The sequence below is a fragment of the Chrysochloris asiatica genome, unplaced genomic scaffold (genome assembly GCF_000296735.1).
Source record: "Chrysochloris asiatica unplaced genomic scaffold, ChrAsi1.0 scaffold00077, whole genome shotgun sequence".
NCBI classification, from domain to species: Eukaryota; Metazoa; Chordata; class Mammalia; order Afrosoricida; family Chrysochloridae; genus Chrysochloris; species Chrysochloris asiatica.
In genome coordinates this window covers 14,827,374-14,837,264 of record NW_006408595.1, presented here as the reverse complement: position 1 = coordinate 14,837,264, position 9,891 = coordinate 14,827,374, and positions in this window count along the sequence as shown.

The following is a 9,891-nucleotide window of genomic DNA, read 5'->3' as shown; positions in this document are numbered from 1 at the left end:
AACAACTATAACATAAATTGGAGATGCCAAGTTATCAGAATGCAAAACTGAAGTCCACAAGAACAAATCTGGAGAGGAGGAACAAACTGTATCCCTTCTAGATGGGGACGAGATAGCTATGGGTGAGTGTTTTGTATACTAGTGGGTTAGTGATAACCCTTGGTGGCACAGTAGTTAAAGCACTAAGCTGCTAACCCAAAGGTAGCAGATAGAACCCTCGCAGTCACTCCACAGGAAAAAGATGAGGCGGTCTGCTCCCATAACAAATGACAACCTTGGAAACCCTATGAGGCAATTCTACTGTGTTCTCTAGGATTTCCATGAGTAAGAATTGACATGATGGCAGTGGAATTTTGGGGGTTTGAGTTCAATGAGAGCAAACCTGGTCCCTTAGGGTTTTCCTAAGAAAGAGTGAGGTCCAGCAAACCATTTGTGGCATGAAAGAACTCTTTGTTCTTTGCCTGTTTTACTGCTATAAAATAAAAATACATTGGATATATCCTAACTGTCCAACAGAAAAATGTTTAAATAATATGATGCATTGCTAATATTTTAAAATGCAGTTATTAGAAACTTGATATACTAAAGCAAATATATGAACAAATAAAAGACCCATCATATTGTATTTTCTAACCCTCTAAGTCAGTTGTACTGATTACTCATTCCTCCCTTCATTCATTCATTCCACAAACTTGAGCACTCTCACCTTGGCTTATCACTGGAACCACAGTGCATACCAGCTTAGTCTAAAGTCCTGACTCAAAAAAGGACAGAAATGTTTTTCCTTGGTTTCCCTAAGGAAAAAAAGTGAGCTGATATTTACCAAAAAAAAAAAAAAAAGACTAAACAAAAAGCTATAAAAGAACTAGAAGTAGAGTTAGGACACACAAAAATTGTTGAGCTTATATATCACACATTACGGATCACACCACAGCAAGCATATTCTAAGGAAAGACACAGGTTCACCCCTGTTGTTCATCCTGCCTTGGAGAGTGCTGCTATGTTCAAATAAGGCTGGCGTGGCTTTCAGGCTTTTTGTGTGAGTCTGTTACTTCACATCTCTTGAACTGTACCTCAAGTAAAGAATTTCATCTTGCCAGCTCCCTCACCATTCAGATGGGTCCCTTGCCTTCTACTTCAAAGGAGTGACCCTATCTCCATTATTAGGGTTATCATTTTAGCAATTCTTAATCCTACATTAAACAAAGCCTCTACACAGTAGGAGTTGGATTATGCCATCATACAAGCACTTTGTCACTGCTGTTGAGGATACCATATAAATCAAGGCTTTCAGCATAGGATTACAAGATTACATCATGCTGTCCAGAGCCACTGGCCATGAAGTCTACTGAGAGTACAGGGTTTGCTGAGCCTAAAGGGAAGGTAAACTACTGGAGAAGCAAAAGAGAACATGGGAAACAGGTGCAGAGACCAAGCGGTGTGGCTGATCCAGTCAAGTTCCAGGTCAGACATTTAAGAGCCAAGGGTAGGTGGGAGAGTGGACCAGCAGCAGGACTTGAAAATGTAGGAACACCAGATCCTTTCAGAATTCTGTGGGTATATTACACAGGGGATAGTAGGAGAAAAGTCTGGAGAAAAAGGGGGATAGATACAGAAAGCAAAGCAGAGTCTTAGCTGGCTGGGTCCTCTGGATGCCAATGTCCTAGCAAGCAAAAGAGGGTCTAAGGGCAACCTGGCCGTTCTACTATTCAGAGGGACTCATGGATAGTGAATAAAAATAAATCCTATACATCACTCTTCTGCTTCCTGTCTTTCTCTTATCTTCTGGGAGCCACTTTAGCTGTTCCATGCATTCATCCAAGTCTCATCAGCCCATGAGGGGAAGATACCTCATGGAGATCTCCATCAGGTACATTCTACCTAAGATTGTGATTCTGAATCATCTCTGCCATTTTCCTCTATCTGGTGTCTAGTTGGCCTCCAGCTCTAGTTTTTATAGCTGGTGTATGTTTTGCACTACAAATACAACAGTCAGGATGAAGCTATTCCCTTGATTCAGGTCTATGACAATGATCTAAACCAATAAACAGCTGACTGTTGAACCTTAGGCCCCAAATCCCAGGCAATAAACCCCCAAGTACAACTTTTATGAAGCTAGACTGCTTTGTGGTTCATCTCAGCAAGAAATCACATCCAAAGAAACACATCAAATAGCCAAAAAGAATTAAAAAGCAGTTTAGATTTTAATTCTAGTCTTTGGGGAAAACCTAAGGGGGATTAAAATCTTCTTCCCTCCTCCTCTATGCATTGCACACACAAAGACATAGTTGTTGCCTCAAGTCTCTCTCCTTTTTTCCCCAATACCTCCAAACTTTCTCTCATTCCTGGCTCTGCTTTCTCACTTCTTAATTCCCCTCACTTCTTGGATATATTCTTTTTTCTCTTCTGCAAGAAGAAAGCCCTTGTCCTTCTAACATGAATGCATCAAAGCTTGTTCCAGCTCATTTGATTCTTTCCCTCACTTCCCTATACTGGTACCAGGAGTCCAGATGTCAGGGATCTTCTGAGATGGTACAGAGATTGAGAGGCTGAAAATACTTGTATTCCTGTGGATTTTGTGTCACATGGACTCAATTTTCTCAGCACTTGAAAGATGTTTGCTTGGTGTTATGGCCAAACTGCTTTGTTCATTTCCCCCAAAGTGGTACAAAGAAATGGACGTGATGTGGTGCAAAGATCCTGGACTCTTATGTGCCTTTGACTGAACAAGGAGACTGTCTTAGGTACCAAGTGCTGTTGTAACACAAATACCACAAGTGAGCAGTTTTAAAACAGAAATATCTTTTTTTCATAGTTCTGGAGGCTAAAACTCCCAATCAAGGTCTTGACTTGTTGATTCCTTCCCTTGTAGATAAGCCCCAAGTGTTCCTTGGTTCCTTGGCAATCCTCCCATGGCATCTCTCTTACATAGTATGTGCCTTACATAGTGTGTGCCTCTGTGCCTAATCTGTTTTTCAGTAACTCAGAAATGGTTAGGTTTGGGATTCACCCTACACTAACTCATATGACCTTGGTTGATTTATTGATTACATTAGATTGCATTATGGATTGTATTACCTTACCTTGTATTGCATTCACAAATACAAAGGTTAAGGTTTCCAACATATATTTGGGGGGATACAATTTCATATTTAACAGAGCCCAACTATCCACACCCTTAAGAGTCTTTAGTATCACAGATATGGCCAAAAGGTGAGTCAATAGCCACACTAACTTAAGGTCGAAGACGAAATTTCAGTTGCTTGTTCTATGAAGTTAAACACAATTCTGGGAGGATTCAAAGCCACTCCCTTTCTTTCTCTTCCATATTAATTTTCTCAGGCAAGAATTCCAGAGGTTCCCCAACTTCTCATTCACCCTGAATTTCTACTGAAATGTTGTTAATGTTATTAGGTGCCATTTAGTTGATTCTAAAAGAATGAAACACTGCCCAATCATGTGCCAACATCACAATCATTGTTACACTTGAACCCATTGCTGTTGCCATTGTATCAGTTCATCTCATTGGGAGTCTTCTACTTTTTCACCAACCCTCCACTATATATACCAAGCATGATGTCCTTCTCCAGGGACTGGTCCCTCCTAACGATATGTACGAAGTATGAGAGATGAAGTCTCACCATCCTGGTTTCTAAAGAAAATTCTGACTGTACTTCTTCAAACACAGATTTATCTATTCTTCTGGCACTTCATGGTACTTTTAATATTCTTCTCCAACATCACAGCTCAAAAGGATTCATTCTTCTACGGTCATCCTTATTCATTGTCCAACTTTCACAGGCATATAGGGCAATTGAAAAAACCATGGCTTGGGTCAATCAGTACCTTAATCCTCAAACTGGCATCTTTGCCTGTAAGCACTTTAAAAAGGTCTTGTGTAGCATATTTGCCTAGTCAATATGTCATTTGATTTCCTGAGTGCTGCTTCTATGAGTGCTGACAGTGGCTCCAAAGTCAAATGAAGTCTTTGAAAACTTCAATCTTTTGTCCATTTATCATGATATTATTTTTTGGTACAGTCATGAGGATTTTTGTTTTCTTTACATTGAGGTGAAATCTACACTGAAGGCTGAGGTCTTTAATCTTCATCGCTTTCAGCAAGCAAGGTTGTATCATCTGCATATCAAAAATTGTTAATGAGTCTTCCTCCAATCCTGACACTTTTCATATCCTCCAGCTTATTTTTGTTCAGTATACAGATTGAATAAGTATGGTTAAAGAATACAACCCTGGTGCACAACTTTTCTGATTGCAAACCAGTCAGTGTCCCTTTGTTCTGTTCAAAAGACTGCCTCTTAGTCTATGTATAGGTTCCTCATAACCACAATTAAGTGTTCTGGAATACTCCTTCTTTGCAATCTTATCCATAGTTCGTCATGATCCACACAGTTGAAAGTCTTTGCATAGTCAATAAACATAGGTAAACATCTAACTAGCATTCTCTGCTTTCAGCCAAGATCTACCTTATGTCAATAATGATACCCTTTGTTCCACATCCTCATCTGAATCTGGCTTGAACATCTGGCAGTTCCCTGTTTGTGTACTGTTACAGCTGTTTTTGAATTATCTTTAGCAAATTTTTAATTGTATGTGCTATTAATGATTTTGTCCAATGATATCTGCATTCCATTGGGTTACCTCTCTTTAGAATGGGCATATATATGGATCTCTTTCAATCAGTTGGCCAGGTAGCTGTCTTCCAAATTTCTTGGCATAGTTGAGTGAGTGCCTCCAGTACTGCATCAGTTTGTTGAAAGATTTCTATTTGTATTCCATCAATTCCTGGAGCCTTGTTCTTTGCCAATGCCTTCAGTGCACCTTGGACTTCTTCCTTTAGTAGCACTGGCTCTTGATCATATGTTATCGCTTGGAATGGTTGAACATCAACCATTTCTTTTTGGTACAGTGACTGTGTATTCTTTCTATCTTCTTTTGATGTTTTCTACATCATTCAATATTTTGCCCATGTTGTTGTTATTGTTAGGTGCCACTGAATCGGTAATGACTCATAGCAACTTCATGCACCACAGAATCAAACACTGCCCAATCCTGAGCCATCTCACAATCATTGCTAAGCTCGATCCCATTGCTGCTGCTACTGTGCCAATCCATCTCATTGGGAGTCTTCCTCTTTTTTGCTGATTGTCCATATTACCTAGCATGATGTCCATCTCCAGGGACTGGTCCCTCTTGATAATATGTTTGAAGTATGAAAGACAGTCTGGCTATACAAGCTTCTAAGGGGCATTCTGGCTCTTCTGGCAGCTCATGGTACTTTTAATATTCTCCTCCAACAATATTCAAATGTATCAGTTCTTCTACGATCTTCCTTACCCATTGCCTAACTTTCAAATGCATATGAAGCTATTAAAAATACCATGACTTTGGTCAGGTGCATATTGTAAGTCAAGATTAGAATTTTTTCCTTCAGTTCTTTCAGCTTGAGAAATGCTGAGCATGTTCTTCCCTTTTGATTTTCTAGCTGCAGGTCTTTGCGCATTTTATTATAACACTAGACTTTGTCTTCTTGAGCTGCCTTTTGAAATTTTCTTTTAGTTCTTTTACCTCCCCATTTCTTCCATTTGCTTTAGCATCTTTCCAGTGGAAAGCAAGATTCATAGTCTCTTCTGACATCCATTTTGGTCTTTTCCTTCTTTCTTGTCTTCTTCATGACATTTCACTTTCTTCTTGTATGATGTTCTTGATGTCATCCCACAACTCTTCTACTCTTTGGTCTTTAGTGCCTAATGCATCAAATCTCATTTTCAGATGATTTCTAAATATAAGTGGGATATGTTCAAGGTAGTATTTTGGTGCTTGTGGACTTGTTTTAATTTTCTTCAGCTTCAGCCTGAACTTGCATATGAGCAATTGATACTCTGTTCCATGGTCAACCCTTGGCCTTGTTTTGGCTGGAGATATGGAGCTTTTCCACTGTCTCTTTCCACAGATGTAATCAATTTGCTTTCTGTGTATTCCATCTGGTGTGGTCCATGTATAGTCATCTTTTATGTTGTTTAAACAAGGTATTTGCAATGAAAAAGTCATTGGTCTTGCAAAATTCTATCATGCAATCGCCAGCATTGTTTCTATTACCAAGGCCATCTTTTCCAACTACTGATCCTTCCTCTTTGTTTCTTACCTTTACATTCCAATTGCCAGTAATTAGTAATACTTCTTGATTGTATGTTTGATCAATTTCAGACTGAAGAAGTTGATAGAATTCTTCTGTTTCATCATCACTAGCTTTAGTGGTTGGTGCACATTTGAATAATAGTGGTATTAACTGGTCTTCCTTGTAGATGTATGGATATTATCCTATCACAGACAGCATTGTATCTCAAGACAGATCTTGATATATTCCTTTTAATGATGAATGCCACACCGTTTCTCCTCAATTTGTCATTCCCAGCATAGTAAACCATGTGATTGTCAGATTCAAAACAGCCAATGCCAGTGCATTTCAGCTCACTAATGCCCAGGATATGATATTTATGTGTTCAATTTCATTTTTGACAATTTTCAGTTTTCCTAGATTCATACTTCATACATTTCCATATTAATGGATGTTTACAGCTGTTACCCTTCATTTTGAGTTGTACCCCATGAGCAAATGAAGGTCCCAAAGGTCTTACTCCATTTGTGTCATCACGGTCAACTTTGCTTTGAGTAGACAATGCTTTCCCAGTCTTATTTTAAGTACCTTCCAACCTAGGGGCTCATCTTCTGGCACTATATCTGACAATATTTTGGTGTTCTTCATAATGTTCCAATATTCAGTATTCTGGTGCTGACAGTGTTCAACTGTTATTCATAAGGTTTTCAGTGACTAAATATTCAGAAGTAGTTTGTCTCTCTTTCTTCCTAGTCTGTCTTCATCTGGAAACTCAGCTGAAATTTGTCCACTGTGGGTGGCCCTGTGAGTATTTAAAATATCCATGGCATAGCTTCCAGAATCACAGCAACACACAAGCCACCACAGTATGACAAACTGACAGACAAGGAGTGGAAATAACTTTTTAGTCTTACACAATTCTATAATGAGATCTCCAGAATCCTTTCTATTACCAAGGTCATATTTTCTAACTACCAAGCCTTCCTCTTTGCATTCAAACCACCAGTAATTATCAACACATCTTGGTGGCATGTTTGATCGATTTCAGACTGAAGAAGTTGATATAATTCTTGTATTTTATCATTACTGACTTTAGTGGTTGATGACTATATTTGAATAATGCTAGTAGTAACAGCTCTTCCTTTTAGTCATAGGGATAGTGCCGTATCATAGACAACATTATACTTCAAGCTAGATCTTGAAATGTTCTTCTTGATGATGAATGTGACAACATTCCTCTTCAATTTGTCATTCCCCACAAAGTAAACCATATGAGTGTCAGATTCAAATTGTCCACTACTAGTCCATTTCAGCTCACTAATGCCTAGAATAATATCAATCTTTGTACATTCCATTTCATTTTTGACAACTTCCAGTTTTCCTAGATTCATACTTGGCACATCCATGTTCTGATTATTAATGGATATTTACAGCGGCTTCTCCTCATTTTGACTTGGGCCCCGTTAGCAAATGAAGGTCCTGAAAGCTTTACTTCATTTGGATCATCATAGTCAACTCTACTTTGAGGAGGCAGCTCTTCTAAGTCTTATTTTGAGTACCTTCCAACATGAGGGGCTCATCTTTTGGCACTGTATATGACGATATTCTGGTGCTCTTCATCATGTTTCAATATTCAGTATTCTGGTGCTAGCTGACAGTGTTCCACTGCTATTCCTAAGATTTTCAGTGGCTAACATTCAGAAGTAGTCTGCTTTTCCCCTGTCCTAGTCTATTTCAGCTGAAACCTGTCCCTCATGGGTGACACTGCTGGTATGTTAAATAACAGTGACATCGTTTCAAGCATTACAGCAACAGGCAAGTCACCACAGTAGGACAAATTGACAGACAATTGGTGATTTCCTGAAAATATAAATTCCTCATTCGAATTGAACCTGCTTTGCTGAAGTTTATTCTATCCCCAATCTTTGCACTAAACACTGCAACAGCTGCTTTAATATCAACACTTGCAGAGGCTTTTTTCCCTTCTCTCAGTGCAGGTCAGTCATTAGGGCTTAGTTTGGTCACAAGTCAGAGTCTTCATTAGGCAGAAATAATGCTGTGCTTCTTTGAATCATCTACACTCTCCTGGTACTGTGGGGTAATTTTGCTTGACAACTGGCGTCTCTCAGACTATTAATCCAATTTAAAAGAAATCATGCCCAAGTAGGAGTCTCTGGGAGATACAAATGCTTAGCATGCCCAGTTGTTAACCAAAATGTTGGAAGTTCAAGTCCATCCAGAGGCATGTCAGTAGAAAGTTCTGGTGATCCTCTTCCCAATAAGCAGCCATTGAAAACCCTGTAGAATACATTTCTTCTTCAGTACAATACAGGGTTGCCATGAGTCTGAGCCAACTCAACAGTAACTGGTAGTCCCAAATATCTAGGGCAGAGTTGGGATTGTAGTATGTCTTCCATTCCATTAAAGGACATTTTAGAAATTTAGTGTCCTTCAATGCTGATTTATGCAAACTTCTAAGATCTCTTTTCAACTTTCATATCTTAAGGAAATCTGTGAAATTCTACACAGTGACAGTACATGGAAAAATGTGTAATTCTCTTTTGTAATACTTCTAGTTATGCTCTGACTGCCCCTTTCAGAGGATCTAAAGATACTGAAAATGCCAAAAGTGGTTTCTACCACTGCCCTTGTGCTCTGGGGCAGTATCCTGAGGGTCAATAAGGCACCATCAGCTGCAGCTTAGCAGCCACCACAATGATATACTCTAGTTCTGTTCTATAAATGCAGGTGAGGACTACATCTATCATCATGAATTGTTGCTGGTGTTGTCTGTCAAGTCGGTTGTGACTCATAGTGACCCTGAGTCAGAGTCACTGACTTCCTGGTTCTGGAAGGCTTGAACTGCTAATGTTGCATTACCAACCAGTCCACTACTTATCCTACAGCACCATACCAGGGCTGGTAGCCATGGGTGGTGGTGGTGGTGGCTGTGTGCTGTGGAGTCGGTTCTGAATCATAGAGACCCTGTATAGGGTTTCTGAGACTGTAAATCTTTACAAGAGCAGAAAGCCTCATCTTTTTCCCACCAAGTAACTGGTAGAGTCAAACTTCTGTCTTTGTGGTTTGCAGCCCAACTTGTAACCCACTACAATACTAGGGCTCCTTATAGTCTTGGACAGGGTCCCCAAAATGTAATGTACATCTTTAAAATGCTGTAGCAGTGCTGCATCTTAGGAAGAAGTTAGGAATAGGGCCCTGTCAACTGTACTTTCACAGTTTATAGACACAATGTCTGTAGCAACAGAGATCCTGCTTGAAACTGTCCAACAGTCTCTCTCTCAGAATAATCTGAATCAGATCTCACCCTCTCCACCATACTCCCATCCACCTCTCTGACTCGTAATATACCTGTCTCCACTCCAGCTACACTGACCTCCATGTTATTCCTCTGCTCTAGGCCTCTGTACAATGAACTCTGGTAGCATAATGGTTACAAACCGGACTACTAATCTCAAGATCAGCAGTTAGAAACGACCAGCTGTTCTGCAGAGGAAACATGAGGCTTTCCACTCTAGTAAAGATATACAGCTTCGGAAACCTTAGGCAGGGTCGCTATGAATTGGAATCGACTCCAGGGCACCACCACCACAAGGCCTATGTAGATGCTGCAAGTCTCTTCCCCCAGAATCTGCACAATTCTCTTTCTTACTTTCTTCATATCAAATAAAGCTTCATCCGGGAGGCCCCCTGACCTCATACAACACAGCAGCTCCCTCTATCATGAAGCTGATTCG